This window comes from Sorex fumeus, unplaced genomic scaffold (genome assembly GCF_029834395.1).
Source record: "Sorex fumeus unplaced genomic scaffold, SorFum_2.1 ptg000046l, whole genome shotgun sequence".
Classification (NCBI taxonomy): Eukaryota; Metazoa; Chordata; class Mammalia; order Eulipotyphla; family Soricidae; genus Sorex; species Sorex fumeus.
The window spans coordinates 1,468,178-1,491,095 of NW_026606103.1; the positions used below are offsets into that span (position 1 = coordinate 1,468,178).

Below are 22,918 nucleotides of genomic sequence, written 5' to 3' on the forward strand. Positions count from 1 at the left end.
GCTAAAAATAATATTTTAACCCCAAAACAAAAAATAGAACAGGTACATTTTAAATAATTTGTCATGTTTCAAATGTTATTATTAAAAGCAAAGAAAAAAATCACTGTTTATATTTTTTGGGGAGGGGGTAAGTTTCAAGAGGACCAATTTATGTTGAATTATAAATTAAAAATTTGGATATACAATCTGTCAGATAAACAAGTTGATCAGCTCTGGAAATAGTGTACCCCTAACAATAAACCCTGTCTGCGTGGGTATAGCAGTATTATAAATGCCATAATGCATTGCAAATGAACCAGCTGTTTATATTCTATTCTAGTCCATGAATGAAAGAAGAGCAAGCCAGGAAATAACGGAGATTGAGGAAAATTTACTAGTACCCAGTCACGGAAAGAGCCCAAGAAACTCAATTTTTACGCATTCCCATCCAATTTACCCTTGCTGGTGACTTTTGGGGAGAAGTGTAGCTTTTGAAACCAATTGTATTATTCCACTTTAAGATGCCATCTAGTATAGTCAATAGACCCATCACAGTTATATGTTCCTTTTTACAGTCTCAAGCTGCCCTCGCCTTACGAGATTGGTTACTGTCAGAGGACTTTCAGAAAAGCATTTGAATGCAATTTCAAAGGCCAGACAGAGCAGCTTTCAAAACACTGCAGGCTTAGGAAAGCAGGGTTAGCAGACCAAGAGGGGAGAGATTTTGGCTTTTTGTTTCACATTTCACTCATTTTACTTTAAGCTAAAGCCGGTTTTTGATCCCAACCAGGTAATATTGAGGCAGCATGGCAATACTAAGTGAATGACCCCATCCACCCAAGCTCTGCAAATGACTGTTATCTGTAACTGAATTACTGCCAGCATCATTCCTATTGGTCCAAAGAGACCAGCGATTTCCTTTGAGAACAGAAACACTGCTGTTATGTTTATGATTATATCTAGGTGCACCCATGAGATTTCATCAAATGGCCAGACCACTCATGGATGCTTGTTAGCAGGTGACTGTTTTCTGAACATCACTTATGAATCATGTGTTTGTTATGCAAATATTAAATTAAAACGAGTTCTCTTAGTCAGAACAAAATTCTATTTAAGGGGTGCAAAGGAGGATACAACTGTACTTTACAAATTAAGAGTGCTGCTTTATGGAGCATTACAGTTACTATATTAAAAATAACTCAGTCCAGAAGATAATACTCCTGCTTGTTATGTTTGCATTTTCACAGTCCTTACCCTTGGCTGCAGTTCTCTTATCTCTGTAATATTCATAGACTACTGCCTTTTAATGAAACCATCCACAACTCTTTGTAATTCAGAGGATATATTTTTCTGCTGCAGGAACTAATAAGTCAAGAAAAAGTACATTTTTTTAAATTTATTTTTGATGCCTGGATAGTTTAATTGCCAACGATGTCATGAACAGTGCTAGCCCACAAAGAGGACTAGGTTTTGTGTTTCAAGAGCTGTGCCAATCATATCAGGGGCCCCTGAAAGTTCAAGAGACTCTTGACTTTTGGAAATATATTATTCAGAGATTTGATTTTGTCAGAAACACTTGGAGGTCTGTTACATGTAGTCATTTGTCCCTTAAAGTGTAATTTTATTCACATGCGGGATGAATCTGGAGTGCAGGAACAAGTCACAAAGTTTCTGATACATCCCCCCCCCCAAAAACCGACCATTATTGTTCACAAATAAGATATCTAAATTTCTGAGACATCAAGCCGCTTCCTTTCCTTTTGATTTCCATCCTGTAAATATTGAAATTTAAGACTACTAATTTCTCATTCTTTATACTCACCCTAGGGCCTCTCATTCATGATCAGAGGACAGAGAATATTGAGTTCTGTACATATGTTGAAAACTCCGACACAAAAATCCCACACTCAGGTCTCACTTGACATTCAGAAACTTCCTAATACACTGGATATCTCTCTGGCATTTATGTTCAGCATATCGCAGATAACATCAATAAAGATGCCAGAGATATTAAATATTGATTACTTGTTTATGATTATAATCGTTGTAAAAACACAATCAGGTAAGTAACTATCACTTTATCAGGTGAGGAAATAGGGGCTTGAGGAAGCTAATTGTCAGGATCATAGATTTTGGAACCTGGAGCTGGAGCTCCAGGTTTGGGCTGGAGCGATAGCACAGCTGTAGGGCGTTTGCCTTGCACGCAGCCAACATGGCTGACCCGAGTTCGATTCCTCTGCCCCTCTCGGAGAGCCCGGCAAGCTACCGAGAGTATCTCGCCCGCACGGCAGAGCCTGGCAAGCTCCCCGTGTCGTATTCGATATGCCAGACACAGTAACAACAAAGTCTCCAGTGGAGACGTTACTGGGCCCGCTCGAGCAAATCGATGATCAACGGGAGGGCCTTTACTTTTACTTTACTGCATCCATCTGACCAGCCTTTATATTGTTAATTGCTATCCCAGCATGGGTTTCCTTTTTCAATCATAAACTTGTGGTTCTTGCTTTCTTCACGTGTTCAATTACTTCCTGAGGGATGTTTTATGTGCTCTTACAGAGAAACAAAAGTTTCCCAAACTAAAGTTAGTTCTGAGCCTGCAATTAAGTATTTCATTTTAATCTTTCCAATCATCTGGGAATGACAGAGAGCTGGCATATTTAGAAGGTAAAGGTAAAGGCCCTCCCGTTGATCGTCGATTTGCTCGAGTGGGCCCAGTAACGTCTCCATTGGAGACTTTGTTGTTACTGTGTCTGGCATATCGAATACTTTCAGTAGCTTGCTGGCATATCGAATACTCTCAGGTCAGCCATGTTGGCCGCTTGTAAGGCGAACGCCCTACCCGCTGTGCTATCGCTCCAGCCCTGTTTAGAAAACAAAAGAAAATAAATGGAAAAGGAAGTATAATCTAGAGAGAACAGTGAGTATGGAGGTCCTGGTAAGGGAAAAATATATAACACAAAAGTGACATAACATCCAGTGTGGAATCATTTAAGGTAAAGGTAAAGGCCCTCCCGTTGATCGTCGATTTGCTCGAGCGGGCCCAGTAACGTCTCCACTGGAGACTTTGTTGTTACTGTGTCTGGCATATCGAATACCGAGCAAATCGACGATCAACGGGAGGGCCTTTACCTTTACCTTAAATGATTTGTTAAGCCCATATATAGAACCTCTTAACAATTTACATCTCCCCTCTCATTCATAATTAGTTTCATTCTCTGTTTAACTTTAAAGAAAATCATTCCACACTGGATGTTATGTCACTTTTGTGTTATATATTTTTCCCTTACCAGGACCTCCATACTCAACAAATCATTTAAAGGATTTGGAAATAAATTATAGTGCAGTGGGTAGGGTTCTTGCCTTGCACATGGCTGACCCAGGTTTGATTCTCAGCATCCCATATGGTCCCCTGATTATTACATGGAGTGGTTCATGAATTTAGAGCCAGGAGTAAGCCCTGAGCATAACCAGAGGTGACCCTCCAACCAAAATAATAAAGCAAAAAAAAAAATAAAAGGATAGGGGGGATAATACAGAATGTAAAAATACTGCCTTGAACACAGCTGACATTAATTTGAATCACTCATATGCTCCCAAGGCAGCTCAGATGATCTCTGAGCACAGAACCTTAGTAATGCTTGAGCACAACTTGTCATAGCACCTGCCCCTCCCCCGCACCTAAAAAAGAAAATAAAGTTTTAAGCAAGTGGATATGGGAATTCGAAGTTCATTTACTTAATCCTAAATCATTGATGCATCAAATCAACCCTGGAGACTTATAGTCCAAAAATTTTGCTCAATGGTTCATCCTCTGCTGCCCATATCCCGAACTGCAATCCTTACACATTTTTCTAAATAAAACTATTTTACTTCAAGAATATTTTAAGCATTTTATCCAGTGCATGTGACAAACCATTAAAGAAGAACATAAGGAAAAATGTTTGAATTACAATTGTTTTTCTAACACATTAAATATATATTCATATTATATTTATATATTCACATCATTTGTTCATATACATAAATTATGATAGTGATAGCACAGTGGTAGGGCGTTTGCCTTGCACGTGGCCAACTTGGACGACCTGAGTTCGATTCCTCCACCCCTCTCAGAGAGCCTGGCAAGCTACCGAGAGTGTCTTGTCCACACGGAAAAGCCTGGCAAGCCACCTGTGATGTATTTGATATGCCAAACATGGTAACTCACAATGGAGATGTTACTGGGTCCACTTGAGTAAATCAATGAACAACGGGAGGACAGTGTGACAGACAGGGCATGATATATATTCAATAGATTTCATTTTTCATTTAACAGCATAATTGTGCACAAAATACGAAGTTCCCCACATTCATTCTCCCTCCTTTTACCCAAACAGACCAAAAGGTGGGTTTTGAAAAAGGGTGAATAAATATTGATACATTTTATTCAGTCAAAGTTCAAAGCTTATATTATGGTATGTTACAAGTTTCTGTTTCCCAAAAGATTTTGGAGAGCTACATTTTGATCACAGATCTCATAACCCCTAATAACTGATTATTTTATATTTTTATTGCATTGTATCCCCCGCACCATATTTGGTACCCTGAACTCTGCCTGGAGTGTCCTTGAACACAGACCCAAGAGTAAGATTTGATGACTGCCTGGTGACCAGGTTCCCAAAAACAAACACAAAACACCCTCTTAAATTTCCTTCACATACTTCCATGCCTTAATAATTCTTCTTAGGGAGAGGTCACATTCCATTTCTGAATATATTAGTTTATGTACCCCAGTGTTTCCCAGACTGGGCAGTGAGGCTCTCTGGGAGGTACTGGAGTGACTCACTGGAGAGCAGATATGTTTGTTCAACTCTAGGAGGCGGATTACCAGCAGAAGACTGAGTGCGGGGAAACTCTGAGGCATACATTCCTCTACCTGAAGGGCATTCTGGTCACTTCTAAGCTTTGGCAATTATGAAGAAAGCTGATAAGTTATAATCGTACAGGTACAGGATTTTGTGTGATCGTAAATTATCAACTAAATAAGTTAAAGGTAAGAAGCATAATGCCAGATTGTTCGTAAGATAGTGTTTAGTTTAGTCAAAACTAAGAAACTGCAATTTATTCAACAAAGTAAATACATTGCTTTGTGTTCCCAGCGGCAAAGAACAGAACATACCAACTGCTTCACAGAATCATTAGCAATTGTGTTATAAGTGCTCTTAAATCTGATCAATCTCATAGGTGTGTGTTGGTTTGGAATTTTCTGATGATGTATGGTATGGTTCATCTTTTATATATACTTTGTAGCTATACAACAGTGTCAATGCTCTCTGGTGAGACTTGCTTATGGTTATGTGTTTCTTTCACATCAGACTTTATCTTATTTTTACTCAGTTTGAAGAGTTCTTTATATATTGTGCTTAATAGTCCTTTATCAGATGTGTCTTTTTAAAATATCTCCTCCCTGTTGTTTTGTCTTATTCTGTTTTATTTTGGATATCTATGAAAGGATGTCTCTAAATTTCTACCTTATACTTAGCCTCCTGAATCATTGGCTTGTAGAGAGCATATAGAATCCAATGAGTGACATCAGACCTATTTTCTTTGAGATTTGACTGGCGAGATGCACTGTTTGATGACAGATGCAATGAGACACATATACTATTTAATTTCTGTCCTCAAGAAAATTATCAAAGTTATGATAGTGGGGCATACAGACTGAAAAACCCCATTCCATTGATTTACATTAAAAGATTTTTTACAAGACATTCCCATTTTCTTTGTTTAAATCTCTCTGGGACTAGTCAATGCTTATTAGTCTTTCCTATAAAGGTTTATCACTTTGGGGCCAGAGAGACAAAGATTCTTACTCTGCATGTGGTCCAATCCTGATTAGAATCCCAAAACCTCATTACATTTTCATAGGATAGCCAAGAGTTATCCCTGAGTGCAGAGTCAGAAGTGAGCACTGAGCACTGAGCTCTAAGTACTGAGCTGAGTGAGGCTCCCAAAACAAAACAGAAAACACTTTATCACCTAGAAGACGCCCTTTCTGATTTTAGGGCATGTTCTTGATATTCCTCTGGAGATTTTAGCCAGTATCTCATATTTCAGAGACTTTGGTTTTTATTTACTAAGTTCATTTTTTATTTATTCCAGGAAAATCTTCCATATTCTAATGCTAATTTTGGAAGCATGAGTTCCAGTTCTCTAATTATGTGTTCTTCTTTCCAGAAGGGTTAGAAAAAAACACAATTATAGATTGCAGTTTTCTGGATATATTTCACATAAAATAAATTAAAATTCAACTGAGATTTGAATTTTAAAGAGATTAGTAGGAGATTGTAAAAAAAAATAGACAAATGAAAGGTTCCTCCTTGAGAAAACAGTAGACTCAGATATGTATATCAATCCCCCAAATTAGACAAAGGAAAAAATGCATATGGAGGAGCAATGCAGGAAAGAGTTGCAAATTTGACAAAGATCTGTAATCACATTTTTCTTTTAGACACTCTAGAATTCTTGCACTTCTATTGGAGATATACCAACTGAGATTTTGTGAGGTACCAGGCACTTTTCCGTGTGTTTTTATGTACAGAGTTGTAGAGCCTATTATATGATAGTGTTTCTGAGTCCAGATCTCTGTCTCACAACCACAGAACTCTGTTCATTTCCCACAACAGAGCTTCAAATTAACATTTTTTCTGTGTCTTTTTAGTCAATATTAGTGTCTGTTATGGATCTGTCAAATTTTACTTCGATGTTTTGAAATCTTACCCTTAAATCTAATATAGCTTCACCACTTCAGAACTCAGCAACTTCAATTATAATACAATTTAATACAATTTTAAACTAAGATACTTAAATAAAAACAAATTTAAATAAAGAAAATTAAATGGTGCTTACTGTAGGTCCGAGTTCAGAATCATATAAAAATGTGATTGAAATGTTATTCTGTGATTAGCAGCTAAAGTTTAAAGGATTAAATTAATTTCCCTGAATTTCAATTTTCTCATTTATAATACTGACATTATTTGATTTTGTAAGAAATAAGATGCATAGAAAGGGAACTTTACCCCCCCAAATCAACAAATTAAGAGAAAAATTGAAAAGGATCATATAATTAAAGTGTCACATACAAAGGCTTAAAAAATCATGTATTGACTGCAGTGAATTACCACTAGACTAATGCAGAGTGTCAGCTGAGCCATACTCCCTTCTGGAAATTCCAGGGGTGAAATTCTTCCTCTGTTGTTCTCATCTTCAACTGTGGCCCTCCTCTTCCTCTAAGATGAAACTTTCTTACATGACAGCATACTTTTATTTCATGACTCTATGACACCAACTCCATTCTCCTGTAGCCCTCTTTTATGGGGGAGCGGGTGTTCTATCAAGTGGTACTCAAGAGGCCCTCGTGGTCCTCTTGGAAATTCTCCAGCAACCATGCAGGACATCCAGTGTAAGGGACCGTGGATGTGATGCTTGCTGCTGGCTGTGGTGTGGGATGACCTAGGCCCCTGCAATTGTACTTGGGCCCTCCAGAGCTCCACCTTTAGAGTCTCGGGGCCACTTGGGGCCTGGGATCAAGCTGGGATCAACCATCTAAACCCTATACTAGATCTTTGGTTTCTACAGCCCTGTTTTAAAATGATTCCAGTTATATTACTCATCACACCTTCCAGGTACTTTAGAAAGGTAGGGGGATCCTTTCACTAGCACTGAACAAAGCCAAACACAAGTTGTCATTTCTTTTGTGTTTCTTTGGTTTTGGAGCTCTTCCTGGGTTACTCCTGGAAGTAAGCTAAGGGGTTGCTCCTGGTGGTTCTGAGGATCAAACTGGGATCAGCCCTTGCGAGGAAAGAGTCTTATTATCTTCTCTGGCTAGCTGACATTTCTTTCAATGTTCATAGTATAGACACACATATGTATACATATGGTCACTTCCTGAAGCTGCCTGGTCCCCAGGGAAAGGATCATTTTTATTTCTAGATTTCACTGTCGTTCCTCCTGTCTTCAATATACACTTACCCACAGTTAACTGACTGAAACAACCGAGGAGGATGAGATGAACTTTAGAGTCAGGAGTAAACCCTGAGCACTTCCAGGTGAGGTGAGAAAGAGAAAGTAGAGAGAGCAAACGGAGAGATGATGCTAACTCAAGAATAGAGAGAAGAGAAGGGTGTGAGTGAGAGAGGAATAGGGAGGGAGAGAGAGGAGGGAGGAAGAGGGAAAGAAAAGAAAGAGGATGGGGGAGAGACTGTGAGAGCGAGAGAGAAGTATAAAAGGTTAACTCCAGATGAAAGTGCTTCCACCTCTGCTCAACTCACCTTGGTCACCAGTGCTCATGGAAATGCCTGGTCTAGGTCAGGTCAGTTCCATTATCAGCATGGAAGTTCTGGGTCCATCACTTTTCTCTCACAGAAAAGAATTTCAGGAGGAGGTTAAATGTGAAGCATGATAGTTTTTATTGAAACTTATCTAGAAAGATGTGAGGGTAACGATAGAAGTACACGTTCTAAAGAAAATGGGTTTCTCCAGATTGGAAATAAACAAAGAGACAACTTAGTCAGGCATGTGCTCTAGGGCTTGAAGTATAAACTCCCATTGACTTTTAAACTTGTAAGTTTGTCCCCTTAAATGCCACCATTAGTGCTCTCCCATCTCCTAAGCACTCCCTTATTGTTTGCACATTATTTACAGTAGACAAGATAAGAAAACAACTGTGTCTATAACAGAGGAATGACTTTTGAACAATATAGATGAAGATCTAGGGTCTCATGTGAGGTAAAATAAGCCAGATAGAAAGAGACAAATACTGTTTGATGCCACTTACAAATGGAATCAGAAACAGCCAACCTCATAGAAATGGAACCTACAATGGTGGTTTCTAAGGGGTTGAAGATTGGGGAGACTTTTTTAGGGGTACAAACTTGCAACTCATAGCTAAGTTTATTCTAGAGATCTAGTGCATAGTTTAGTGATTAAAGACAATATTGTTTTATAAATCTCAAAGTTGTGAAGAGTTAATAGTTCTCAACACAAAAATGATACTTTTGTAGAGGAATAGAGCTATGTTGGCAGTCACATTAATAATATTTCAATGTATTAAGCCAGGGTGCTGTAAACCTAAATGTACACAGTCTTACATGTCAAGCACATTAAATTTTGTTTGTTTGTTTTTGAACCACACCAGACTTGTGATGAGGGATCACTCTTGGTGAGATCAGGGGACCATATGTCGTGCTGGGCGATCAAACTCGGGTTGGCTGCCTGCAAGATAAGCACCCTGCCCACTCTACAGTCTCTCTAGCTCCACAATTTTTGGAAAGTCAATTTTAATAAAAACACTATCGCGAAGGGCCCGCAAACTACTCTCCGACCCGCGGAGGTGGCCCTAGGATCCGTAGGTGCAAGGAAGGACCGACCGAATGAACACAAGACACAAGAGACAGAGTATAGTTTAGAAATAGAGAGAAAAAGGGACAGCACTTTATTGAGGGATACAGGCTGTTTATATAGGGTCTGGGCAGCTCAGTCAGGAGCAGAAGCAGTATAACCATATATGGTAAGGTCAGCAACAAGAGCTTTACCTAACATTCAAGGTAGACATTTGTACATCAAAGGGTCTTGTGGCAGTAGGTGCATCCTGAGCTTTACAATTGTATATAAAATGGCCTTATGGCAGTAGATGTATCCTGAGCTTTACAATTGTATATCAAAGGGTCTTAGGGAGTAGATGCATCCTGGAGGTTACTATAGATAAGGCCAGCTAAGCTAACTGTCAGCCTGATGGTGCTTGCTATAGATCAGGCATCCACTGAGATCAGGAAGTCCTGGGACACTGTCACCAATGTCTGTCCCAAGCAGTTCCTAGCATGGGAACCACGGCCAGGGTCTATGAGAGGGCTCTTGGCTTCCCACACACTATGATTTGCAAGGTTGTTCATTATACCAAGTCCTGTTCCTTTGTCACTCTGCTTGCTGGTGGCAGGGAATTTCTTGGACCTTGAGAACTTGATAAAGAGACAAAGAGAACTGAGGAGGAAACCATGGTGCTCCTCTTCTGGAAGCTGGTGGGGGGGGGCATCCCCAGGGCAGGCGTGGCATTTCTGCTGCGCCTGGCGTAGAAGGCGAGCTGGAGGAGGTGGATATAGAGGACAGGCAATGCACTGTGCCTCAGAAGAGCCTTCACTCACCTGTTTTCAGGTGCAGAATAAGGATGTGATGTGGGGTAAAAGTGAAGTGGAGTATGAAAGTGCCCGTGTCACCTGATGTGACACACACTGCAACTTGAGCTTCACCCAGTGTTGATAAAGACATGCTGATCGAAAAAAGCCAAAACCTAACTCTAGTGCATTTGCAAAAAAAGCCAAGTGAGAGCCATGAATTAAACTGATCTTTCCTTCTCTCTTCACCAACCTCAGGTTAGAGGTAGCCATAGAAAGGATCATGGCAGCAGAAACTATTTTCCTTTTTGTTGTAGGCAGACTGGTAAGAGAATTTGGGAATGTGCTTTGGGCGAATAATACATTTTAAAATGAAGAGATTATCTAGCCCTGAAGGAACCCAAGGACAGGAAGACCTCTTTGAAATACAAACCCTGAGCTCTTTGAAGAGGAGAAACTGAGACACTATCCAGATGGAGAAATCCAAGGCTCCATCCAGAGAAGGGTGGAGCCCTCAGAAAAGGGGCAGCTACAGAGGAATCTGTGAGATTAAAAAGAGACTGTCGGCAGTTCAAAGGCTGCGATTTCCAGATGAATAACAGTGCAAGGTTTTCCTGTGACAACACTGGGGTTGGCTGCCTGCAAAATAAGCACCCTACTCATTGTACTATTGCTCTAGCTCCAACATTTTTTAAAAATAAATTTTTATTAAATGCACCGTGATCTACAAAGTTGTTCATTATACAGTTGTTTCAAATATTTAGTGTTTCATCACCACCAGTGTGACCTTTCTCCACAAATATCCCTAGTTTCTCTCCCAATCTTTTCCCTTAGGTACATAACAAATTTACATTATATTGCTTATTCCAAATAAAAAAACTTAAGAGATGGCAAATAGAATGATCAGAGAATAAAACAGTAAGAGCTAATTTGTGATTACTGTATGAATTTGACCTATGTAAATACAAGAATCAAAACCATTTAATACAATGTAATAAAATGCCTATTCTCATTTCCATGTGTCTGTTTCCAACTATGGAATCTACAGTTTCACTGTATCACTATATTACTGTCCTCCCGTTGTTTATTGATTTGCTCAAGCAGGTGCCAGTAATGTCTCCATTCGTCTCTGATACATGCTAGTGTAGCTCGATGACATATTGGGGGCTCTTTCAGGGTCAGGGGAATGAGGACCATCATTGCTACTGTTTTCATCATATGGAGTATGCCACGGGTAGCTTGCCAGTCTCTTCTATGGGGGTAGGATACTCTCAGTAGCTTGCCGGGCTCTCTGAGAGGGCTGGAGGCTTTTGGGGTAGCCTCTAATCACCTTTACAGGTGTTCCCAGTCAGATATGTATGCGGGAAGGATACTTTCAGTAGCTCACTGGGTTCTCTGAGAGCGAAAACTAAACAATTAAAGGTCTAGCATCCGTGGCTCCACGCTTCTGGGAGCTTGGTTTTATAGTCTCTGGATCTTGGCCTTTGGTGGGATTACACAGCAGTTGGTGGGTGCCACTGTCTAGTTACTGGAAGATGGGGCATCTGGGTGGAGGAGGCCCAGTTCTGATCTGAGTAGGCTTGGAGATCTCAGCCCCGGGTCCTATACACCTGGGTTCCTCTGCCAGTTCCTTCATGCATGAGGCTCAGCTGAGCGTGTGGAGAGTGGTCTCAGCATGGCTGTGGCTGGGTCCTGGAGGTCTTCAGTTGCCAGGGCTCTGCTCGGAGCGGGAGGGAAACTCAACCCGCCCCCCTCCAAGGGACCCAGGTGATGACAGCCAGGTGCGGGGGCAGGAGACTCTGCATTGTTCTCTTCCTGGAGCTTGGTTTTATAGTCTCTGGATCTTAACCGTTGGTGGGATTACAGGGAAGTTGGTGAGCACAACTGTCTAGCTACTGGAATCTAAAGTATATTACATTACATTTTACTTTATACATGGATCTCACTATGGTAATCATCTCTCACCTGTCATTAATAAAATCTTTCATGTAATTCTGTGTTAATCTATTTTGGAGTTCGCATGGAATATGTAAAGCCTACATATGTAAATTTTCCCCTACTCTTTATGTAAACACTGTAGTTTACAAAGTTGTTCATGTTGGTTCGTTACAGGCATTGAACATTCCAACACAATACCATCACCATTATACTTTTCCTCCACCACTGTCTCCAATTTTCCCAACCACCCCTTAAGCCTATCCCTGTAGCGGGCCCTCAACGATTTATTTTATATTGCTTTTTATCAATAATTTGCTAACAATGGTAACAAATATTTCTTTAGCAGAAAATTAGTATAAATTGTTGTATCTCACCATGGAGACATTAAATCCTTGTATGAGAGATTATTAAGATGTTGTTTCAGCTTAAGTCTTTTATATTTATGTTTTATTAATTGAGATTGATTGCCTTCTATGTTACATCCCATCCAATCTGGTGGGCTACTACTGGTTCATCTGTGTTGTGGAGTTTGAGATGTCATTCGCATTCACGGCTATTCACTCCAGGAAGTCCGGAATTTTTAATAGGCTGATGCAGCTGGAGTTAAATTTTTAACTGGGTGGTGACTTTAGGGTGTGTAAGTGACTTCTGGGACTTATGGAAGTACAGGAAGCGGGGCAGAAGTAGCCCATCCTGACTCTGAGAAAGCCTGGAAGATCTCAGTCACAAAACCACCATACCTGAGTTTTTCAGCAGACTAATTTCTCTATGAGGTTGAGTCCCAAGACAATGGAGTCCCGTAGGGAGCATGGTGGCTATTTTGAAATGTGGGAGCAAGTGCGGGCCAGGATTCTGTTTGAGTGGGTCAGCCCAGGACCCACCCCTCTTCCAGGGTACCATGGACATCTCAATCATGTGTGAGTGTCTGGAAAAAATATCTTTTGTGTCTTGTTGTTCTCTTGAGATTTATTTATGAATCTCTGGAGCATGGTCTTACACGAGCTTACCTCTTGTTTTAGCTAATTGTTTTACCTACTTGTTTTAGTTTTACCATTTACATTTAAATTTGTCACATAGGTAAGCTATGATTATTGTTTGAATTTATTGCTTTCAAAATATGCACCCAGAATAATATGCGTGGAATCTGTTATAAATTTTAATGTTACTGAGAATTAATTGGACACACTTGTCAGACTTCCTTTAAATAAAGCTGAATTAAAAAAAGTCTATGAAATTACACAGCTTATTAGGGGTTGAAATGTACTTGAGAGCAGAAATGTTATCTCTCAGTTTCTTAAGTTTCTGACCAGTTTTTTTTTTTAATTGAATCACTGTGAGCTACAGTTACAAAGCTTTCACGTTTGAGTTTCAGTCATACAATGATCGAATATCCATCTCTCCACCAGTGCACATTTTCCACCACCACTGTCCCCAGTATTCCCCCTGCCCACCCCAACCCCCTCGCCCCCTGCGCCTCTATGGCAATTTCTCCCACACTCTCTACTTTTCAGCATTATGGTTTGCTTGAATTTTTCCACTACCATTCAAGCCTGCCTTGCCAGGGGCAGATGCAGATACTTTATTATCTATTGCAGATACTTTACTATCTATTGCTTACTATGAATAACACGAGAGGTCACATGACCACAAAAGCAACCACACACTTCTGGAATTCTAAAATTGTAAATGGTTGGGTCCAGAGACATCTCTGTAGGGAGCTAATACATTTTGAGATTCATTTGGGAGTCTCTGAATCAAGACTGTTGATGCACTGAGATGGCGCCTGGAGGCAGATTGTGGGCATGACAGCCAGGATCCCAAGAGGGCAGGGAGACTTGGAGGGACAGCCCGTCTCAGCTACTGCCATGTGGCCTGGAGTCTTAGTCCTGGAATCCGCATACCTGGGTTTTGCTTCTGGAAACTCGTGGCCACAGGGGTTTCATCTGGAGCGGGCAGAGAGGGCAAGTCTGTTCTGTCTGAAGTGCCCCAGTAGAATTGGCTCAGTAAGAGGTCCGGAAAGATCTCCGGTGATCTGTTGCCTGACCAGTTCTTTCTGTAGTCTAAGAGACCATGTCATGTAAAGAAGTAGGGTTTGGTCAGTCCAGGCTAGGGACCTATAAAAGGAAATAGATATCTCTTAAAAGAAAAATACAGGGAAATTAGAAATATAGAGGAAACAAAACAAAAATTAAGCTGACAAAGGTATAAAAAGAATTAAGAATAATAAGAGAAATACAGGAGATCTAAATATCACAGTCAAATACTATTTTCCTTTGGAAGCATCAAGATTACACAAAAATACTGTAGGCTATATATCTCTCAGCACACAAGTCTCAACCTTTAACAACATGCTACTAATCTCTAATAGAAGGGCTTAATGGCTCCTGGGTGAAATACAACAATCTTCACACATTTTTCTCTAAGAAAACTTTTTTGGATCATTTTTAGTGGATTATTCATAACAAGAAATACAAAACAAATTACTTAGGTTCTGCTTTGGGGGCAGGGTTTGGGGTTTGGGATGGAAACACTTGAAATATGGCTATGGGAAGGTGTAATGGTGGTGAAATTCATGTTCAAATATTATATTCACGGTATATATATCACGGTACTCCTGTTGTTCATCAATTTTGCTCGAGCGGGCCCAGTAACATCTCCATCATGAGACTTGTTGTTACTGTGTTTGGCATATCCAGTACGTCACGGGTAGCTTGCCAGGCTCTGCCGTGCGGGGTTCAAATATTATATGTAATCAATTATTGTGAACAACTTTATAAAAATAAAATTAAAAATACTGTAGGACCTCAATATATGGATTACGTTTTTATGCTAATAATTTTCTTAAGTAATTAATTTTTTTAAGTAAAATAGTAAATATAGAGAATAAGGTTCAGGATACTGTCATTTATTATTTTTTTGTTTTTGTCTTTTTTTCTTATCTTTTCCATTCACATTTTAACTCATTTACGACACCAATATAATAATATAGAGTTCCTAAGTTTAAAAATTACAAAGACAATAGTGGAAAAGAAAAATTACATCTCGTTCCTTTGAATTTACATTTCAAACCATCTCTATATAAATCAAGACAAAGTGAATCTTCTAGCAAAGTGAAGTTTCTGTCTGCACAGTTCATTTTGACAAATCAGTTTTATGTTCACAGTTTCTATGCAGAAAGACCATTCAGCATAGTAATATCCATTCACTAAACAAACTTAGCAGTTTACAAAGAAGCAATCTTTAATCTGATAAGCAACTATAAAAAGCAGTGAGATAGTATCATGAAAATAATATTCAATGATATAATTTGAGGAAAAGGGTACCAATGTAAAATCAAAATGTCCACCATTCAGGAAAAAAATCTGTACTCAGAAGCTAATATAATGTACAAAATAATCTAGTACAAGTAAGTAATTCAACTAGATATGGGGCCCAAGAACTTAATCACTCACTTAATCACTTAACTTCCCGTTAGTCGTCGATTTGCTCGAGCGGGCGCCAGTAACGTCTCCATTTGTCCCTGTCGCGTGCTAGTGTAGCCCAATGGCATCTCTTCGCTCCGGGAACATGGAGGGCCTCAAACCGATCGTTCATGACCTTGACAAAGAAGTCTGACCATCTGGTAGGTGGGCGGCCACGCGGTCTCTTGACATCCCGTGGAATCCAATCAGTAACAGCTCTAGTCCAACGGTCGTCTTTAAATCTCATTACGTGACCAGCCCATCTGATTTTCGACACCTTGGCAAATGAGACAGCGTCCCTGATCCTTGATCGTCGACGGATGTCAGAACTCCGGATTCGTTCTCTCATTTGAGTGAAACGTGATATTCCAAGCATAGCTCTTTCTTGGGGCCCAAGAACTCAATATAGTAATTACTTTTTAAATTATTCTAATATTGTTGCTATATTTAAACTTGTAATCATATGCTTTCTATGTATTCTAGCCTCTGACTTAACAGTTTGCATAGACAAATGTATTCACCCATGTCTGTTTATGAATATAGAACAGATTTCTTTTAGGTTGCCTCAGACAGAAATGTTTATCTCAGAGGATTGAACTCACCTTGCTGGTGAAATCGGCCAGGTCCGCATTCAGACTCCTTCACCTGACAACTGAACGGCAGCTGTCGTTTGAGAAAATTATGGTTTTCTCAAATATTCAAATTTAGTGGGGTGACACAAAAGCAGACTTCTGAGTAGCTGGTTACTATTTTTTACTGTTTTTGGACCATTCCTGGTGGTAGTTTATGATAACAGTAATGAATTCATCAGGAATGTCTTCTTACCGTTCAATCTTTTCTAATTTTCTTTCTTTTCTATTTGGAGACATTCAATCCTGTATTATCTATTATATGTGCCATAAATACATATTTATGCATTTTACTTTTGTCTTTAATAATTTTATTCATCCCTGGATTCACATATTTTTCTACACAGAATAAGCTAATTAGTCCTCCACTCCGCCAATTTATTTTGTCTCCGGAAGAGATCCCTGCAGAATTTAATTCCTTTTCACTAGATGACTGATCTACTTCCCAAGCTTTAAAAAGGTTTGTATTGTGACATATATAAAAGATAAAATTGACATCTTCAGGGGCTGGAGCGATAGCACAGTGGGTACAGCATTTGCCTTGCACGTGACTGACCCGGGTTGGATTCCCAGCATCCCATATGGTCCCCTGGAGCACCACCAGGAGTAATTCCTGAGTGTAAAGCCAGGAATAACCCCTGAGTATCACCAGATGTGATCCCAAAAACTGAAAAAAAAAATTGGCATCTTTGTGTGCAGCGATGTTAACTACAGTGATGATGTCGTGTAACCAACTGCCTTTCATCTTCCTCTCCCCTTCCTTCTGCAGGGTAGAGACTGCTCTGTAAATAATGCACATGCTTTTCCCCCTTCTCTCCAGGAACCTGCAACCACAACTCTGTTCTGTTTCTAAGATTCCAGCTACTTATTAGAGTTCCTGTCTAAGCTCATTCAATGTGTGTTTCTCTGTTTCTCACTGATTTGTTCACTTAGCAGCATGTCTTTAGTGTTCACCATGTGTCAGAATTTTCTGAGAAGCTCAGTAGTGATCTGTTTTATGTCTATACAGCATTCTGCTACTTCCTCTTCTACCACTAGACACTTGTGTTGCTTCTTCTATGCTTGTGCTATTGTGAAAAATGCTGTGTGTTTGGTTGTAATATCTCTTTTTGACTCTTTTCAGTCTTTTGGGCATCTACCCTGAAGTCAAACAGCTGTACTATATGGGAATCTTATTCTAATTTTTGTCTTTAGAATTTCATTTTAAATTACCACTATTATTATTATTATCATTATTTTGTATTTGGGAGATATGGGTCCTGGAAGGAAGCCAGACCAAAAGGGTCCGTATTTAGAGAAGATGCTGAAACACTGACAGATATGGTTTCAGAGTATGTAGCCGGTCTGGTATGTTTTCTACGGAATAAACCTTCCTTACGTGGGAGTCAACAGGGTCAGTGCTTAATGGTGTGTCTGGACATCAAGTCCTGGACATGTGTCAGGAAGGAGGTGCCTGCAATTCTCTGTCACGCCGTGACCTGGAAGTACTGTGTCACCTGCTCCCAGGCTGCTGTCTTTCCCATCGGCTTTGTGAGGGTCCAGCTCTGACTCCAGGCTTTCTGTTTGTTCCCATTTGACTTACTTGTGCTTTATTGACTTCTCCACCTAGGAGCCCTTGGGTCTAATATTTTTCCCTCTCTCTTTGTTTATGAGCACTGAGGCTAGTATGTGTATGGATTTGGGTTTTATACATAATTAGGTGGTGATGGCAGGAGTGGAAAGGGGGGTTGGACTACACCCGGTGGTGCTTAGGGCTTACTGCTGGCTCTGTGCTCAAGGATCACTCCAGGAAGTATTCTGGGGGACCATATGTGAAGCTGGAGAACAAACTGGGGTCAGCTACACAGTCTTATCCAGGTTCTGTTTCTCTGATCGTTCAAAATTGGGTTTAAGATAAACTGCTATTTAGTCATTGTATGACCATTAACAAACGAACTTTTCTTGGGTCCATTTATTTAAAACTGTAAATTATTTCTTAAGAGGTAAGTAAAAGGGATGCTGCGGGAACATAGTGTGTGTGTGTGTGTGTGTGTGTGTGTGTGTGTGTGTGTGTGTGTGTGTGTTTTATGATTAAAATCAGTTCTTTTATTGAGGGAGAGAAGTTACTCCAGTGTTCCCTGGTGGAGAGAAAGGGGGAAAGTGGGAAGTCAAGTTTGCTGGTGAGAACGTAAGACTCTGCCAACATTGTCAGAATCCAGGCTTTTCCGGATCTTTCCATGCCTTGTGTCTACGGATCGGCAAAGGGTTCCGGAGAACCAATTGAGAGGCTTCTTTCAGCTGTCAACCAAGAGGCTCTAGGTCTTCTCTCAGCCAAGGCATCCAGTGAAAATACAATTTATTTTTCAGAATCCTCTGGGGAATTAAACAGTCTCTTTCGCATCGCATTACCAGGCTCCCTGCTCTTGATCCTCTTTTCCGTGCACTCTTTCTTCAAGCATTTTTCTCATTTCTCAATCAAGATCATTGCAATGACCAAACATTTCAGAAAGCTGTGATTTTTGTGACATTCCTCAAGCAAGTTTATCAAGATGTTGCACTCTTCAGTTGTGCAAGTGTGGAGATAAGTCGGGATGCATCCTTAGGAGGAGGTGATGGACCCTAGCAGAACAACCCGGACGGCGGCCCGCCCAGGAGCCTGCAGCAGAGTTGGGGCGACCCGCTGAGCCCGGCGGAGACGAGGCTCAGGGCGCATGCGCGGGCGTGCCTGAGTACGGCGGCCGCGAGGGCCCGCGGCGGCTCCGCTGGAACATAGTTTTGAGAAAATTAAATGTGGGGAACGTTAGCCAATTAAAATTATTATGATAATTAAGGTTATATGCTTATAATACTGTAAATAGCATTTATGTTTTTAATGGATAGTTAGAACAGTTCCCTGAAAGCCATTGCCAGTCCCCACCTCATATGATACTTCTAGTCTGTCGCTTCATTCCCCCCTACATCCCTTGCTTGGTGATTGCAGTATAATACTTATAAACATGTATATGTATATGTATATGTATATGTATATTCCACAATTGTTAAGTAGATTGAGTGAATGATAGAACTTTGTAGACCAGCATTACTCAACAAGGGATCCTAGGGGCCCACCAGGATGTTACAAGGGGAACACAGGTTAAAATCAAATAAATGGGTGATTTTTGCCTCTAGTCTTGTGACAAGGTTAGAATACCAACTAATAGAACAGGGTGCCACAAGAAGAAACAAGGCCCAAAGGGAGTTGTAGTCATTGAAAGGGTGAGAAACAATGGTTTGGGCCACTAGTTTTGTTCACTGGTTCTGGAGATTACTAAGGTGATTCAAGTGTCAGCTCTGGATATCAAAGCATTTTTCTCTTCCATAAAATTTTACTCATGATTTGCTCGCTTCGGCAGCACATATACTAAAATTGGAACGATACAGAGAAGATTAGCATGGCCCCTGCACAAGGATGACACGCAAATTCGTGAAGCGTTCCATAAAAAACAATTTTACTCATGTTGAGATAATATATTTGTGGTTATATATATATATGTATATATATGTTGCATTTTGGTGATCAGTGCTTTGTGATAATTAATGGTTTTCTCTCACCTTGGTGATTCTTCTTATTCTGAAGTTCATCCTAGTAGCATTCTAGCTAATTTAGATTTCATTTTTGGGGGGTCACACATGGAGATGCACAGGGGTTATTCCTGTCTCTGCACTCAGGAATTTCTCCTCGTAGTACTTGGGGTACCATATGGGATTCTGTGACTCGAACCCAGGTTGGCTGGGTAGGGACTGTAGATGAAATAAGACAGACCTGCAAGAAGCCACTGCAGATATACCAAATCTATAGTCTGTCTTCCCTAAACTGGGTAAGGCCTCTGGCCACCAACATTCCAAGAAGAAACAAGAGCAAGAATATCCTCTTTGAAAGGACTGATAAAAAGTGAACTTTAATCTACTTTTACCTCTTGACCATGCTGAGGCTTTCACCTGATCAGCATATCATTTATGACCTCATCTTTCTCTTTCCCTTATAAAAACTCACTTTTGTGCCTTCTGCAGACTCTCTCTGAATATGAGCTTTACAACTCTTTCATTTATTTATTTTTGTTTTGAGGTCACACCCAGTGGTGCTCCAGGTTTACTCTTGGCTTTGCACTCAGGAATCACTCCTGGCGGTGCTTGGGGGACCATATAGGGACCATATAGGATGTGGGGATCGAAGTTGGGTCAGTTACATGCAAGGCAAATTCCCTACCCGCTATATTATCACTCCTGCCCCTTACAACTTTTTTTCTTATTTTTAATTTTTATAAGGTTGTTTGCAATAATTTATTGTATTCAATATTCTAACACCAAACCAATTCCACCACCATTACACCTTATCATCACCATTATTTTCAATTTTACCACTACTACCCAAACCTGCCCCAAAGGCAGATCCTCAATAATTTATTTTTATTGTTTGTTAAGAGTTATTCACTAAAAATGATCCAAAGAGGGCTTTTTAGAGGAAAATGTATGAAGATTGTTGTATCTCATCTTGGAGCTGTTAAGCCTTGTATAAGAAATTACTGACATGTTGTTACATGTTGAGCCTTGTGAACACATATATATGTGTACATATGTATGTATGTATATATATGTATATAGATAGATAGATCAAGATCAGTTGCCTTCTACTTTGTGTGCTACTGTTGGTACACCAGTGGCATAGAGTATGAGATGTAACTCCAGAAATTCCAAAATTTTAAATAGAATGATACAGCTTGAGTTAAATGCATCTCTGCCACTTGTTGCTCTTTTTCGAGATTTTTTGTGAGTCTCTGGATCATGGTCGTTAATGAGTTTATATGGTGCCCTTTTAATGCCCAAATAAACACTCTGATTGTCTCCCAATTCGACTTTTTATTCGGTTGTTAAGGGTCATCAATTTTAATTTTTGGAGGGGTTTTTGTTTTGCTTTGTTTGGGGCCACACACCCACCTGTGCTCAGGGATAACTCCTGGGCAGTGTCTGGGGCCTATATGTGGTGCCAAGATCAAATCCAGATGGGCTATGTGCAAGGAAAGTACCTGAAGTGCTGTGCTATCTTTCTAGTCTCAATTTTAGACTTTTGAGAATGGTAGATAGTCAAGAGAATTTTGTTTCGATTTTACTTTAGGCACAGTGGTTTACTATGCTGTTAATAGTAGCATTTCGTGCACGACACGGTTTAGCACCAAAACCCTCACCTGAATATCTACTTCTCTGATCATTGTCCCAGTGTCTCTCCTCTTCACTCCCCAAGGTAGCTTACTACTAAGACCAGTTCTCAATTTCTGTGACCTTTGGGTATTTGCATGTCTTTATATTCCATCATGTCTACTACATGTCTTTATATTCCATCAGGTGAGAGATCATTCTGTGTGTGTGTCTCTCTCTCTGTGAGTGAGGGCACTCACCACTTGCGTTTGGTGGTCAAGAGTCGCCTCCCCATCCCAATCAGCCTCTACATACCAACACATGAGGGAGGAAACAGGACCGCCAAAATGGTTGGTGATTAATTGCCATATATTACAGTCTATGTTCCTCCATGCATTCCATTCTCCCTATGTGTCTATTCAAGTCTCGCCCCATGCCCCATTCCAGTTTCACCCTGTCCCTCATTCCAGTCTCACTCTGCCCTCATTCCCATTCCCTCATGCCCCATCTAACAGCCTTCATTATTCACCCAGCCCCCCAGAGTTGGGGGGTAGCAATACAACTTGTAGTGATTGCACACTCAATATATGTAAGTCCTTTCCCTCAGGTGAAACTTCTTCTAGGACAAAATCTCATCTTGCAAGAAGATACACCCAAGGGCAGAAAACCATCTAGGGGCATATTTCTCCTTTCCTTGGCCTATTTCCATTTAAATGGTCATCTTAAATTTACTTCTTAATATTTCTAGTCATTTTGTATGAACACCGTAGCACTGTAGCACTGTACTCCTGTTGTTCATCTGTTTGCTCAAGTGGGCACCAGTAATGTCTCACAACAAATTGTGAGACATGTTGTTACTATTTTTGGCATATTGAATATGTTATGGGTAGCTTTCCAGGCTTTGCCATGCAGGCAAGATACTCTCAGTAGTTTTCCCTGCTCTCCGAGAGGGGCGGAGGAATAGAACCCGGGTCAGCCATGTCGGCCGCATGCAAGGCAAACGCCTTACCCACTGTGCTATCACTATTAAGGTTTGTATTATTGGAAAATTGCTATGTTGATCAAAGGGATGGTTCTTCCTATTCCCATTTTGTTTTATACAGAAGTTTGTTAATTATAAACTTATATCCTATAATTTGATTAATTAAATATTTCTGAATTGAAAGAAAGAGAAACTTAACACTGTAAGATATATTAAGTTTAAAGGATGGGGTGGCTCTCCTGGAGACATCTCTCTTATATCCCAGACTACAGTCCTCAGGCCAAGTTAGTCTTCCTAACCTTAGCAGGGTCCTTATTCAGATCCTTCTTTTTGGGTGATGACAAAGTTTGTCCATGACCATACTCATAACTTACTATATTTTATGGTGGTTGGCCTGTCCCTTTTAGATCCCAGGATAGCTTATGGCTTGTCCCGTTTCAATGCTTGGGTAGCTTACGGCTTTCCCTGTGTCCATCCAAGACCCTCACTGGAACCCTCCTTTTGGGGTGCTAGGAACTAAGGACAACTGAGGCTTAAGTGAAGTAAATATGACAGTTGCCCAGGAATAAATATTGTTCTGAGTCAATTAACTCCCAGAAGCACAGTATTCACTATCTTCCTGTGTCGATA

The 22,918-nt window shown here is 40.2% G+C and overlaps 1 non-coding gene and 1 pseudogene across 1 annotated transcript; one reads left to right on the forward strand and one right to left on the reverse strand.

The window, feature by feature from the left end:
* Positions 1-18,490: 18,490 nt before the first annotated feature.
* Positions 18,491-18,731, reverse strand: LOC130031279 (COX assembly mitochondrial protein 2 homolog; annotated as a pseudogene).
* Positions 18,732-19,510: 779 nt separating this feature from the next.
* Positions 19,511-19,617, forward strand: LOC130031319 (U6 spliceosomal RNA). The gene has a single exon (XR_008793666.1). It is a non-coding gene; the product is annotated as a U6 spliceosomal RNA (small nuclear RNA).
* The last annotated feature ends 3,301 nt before the right edge of the window (positions 19,618-22,918 follow it).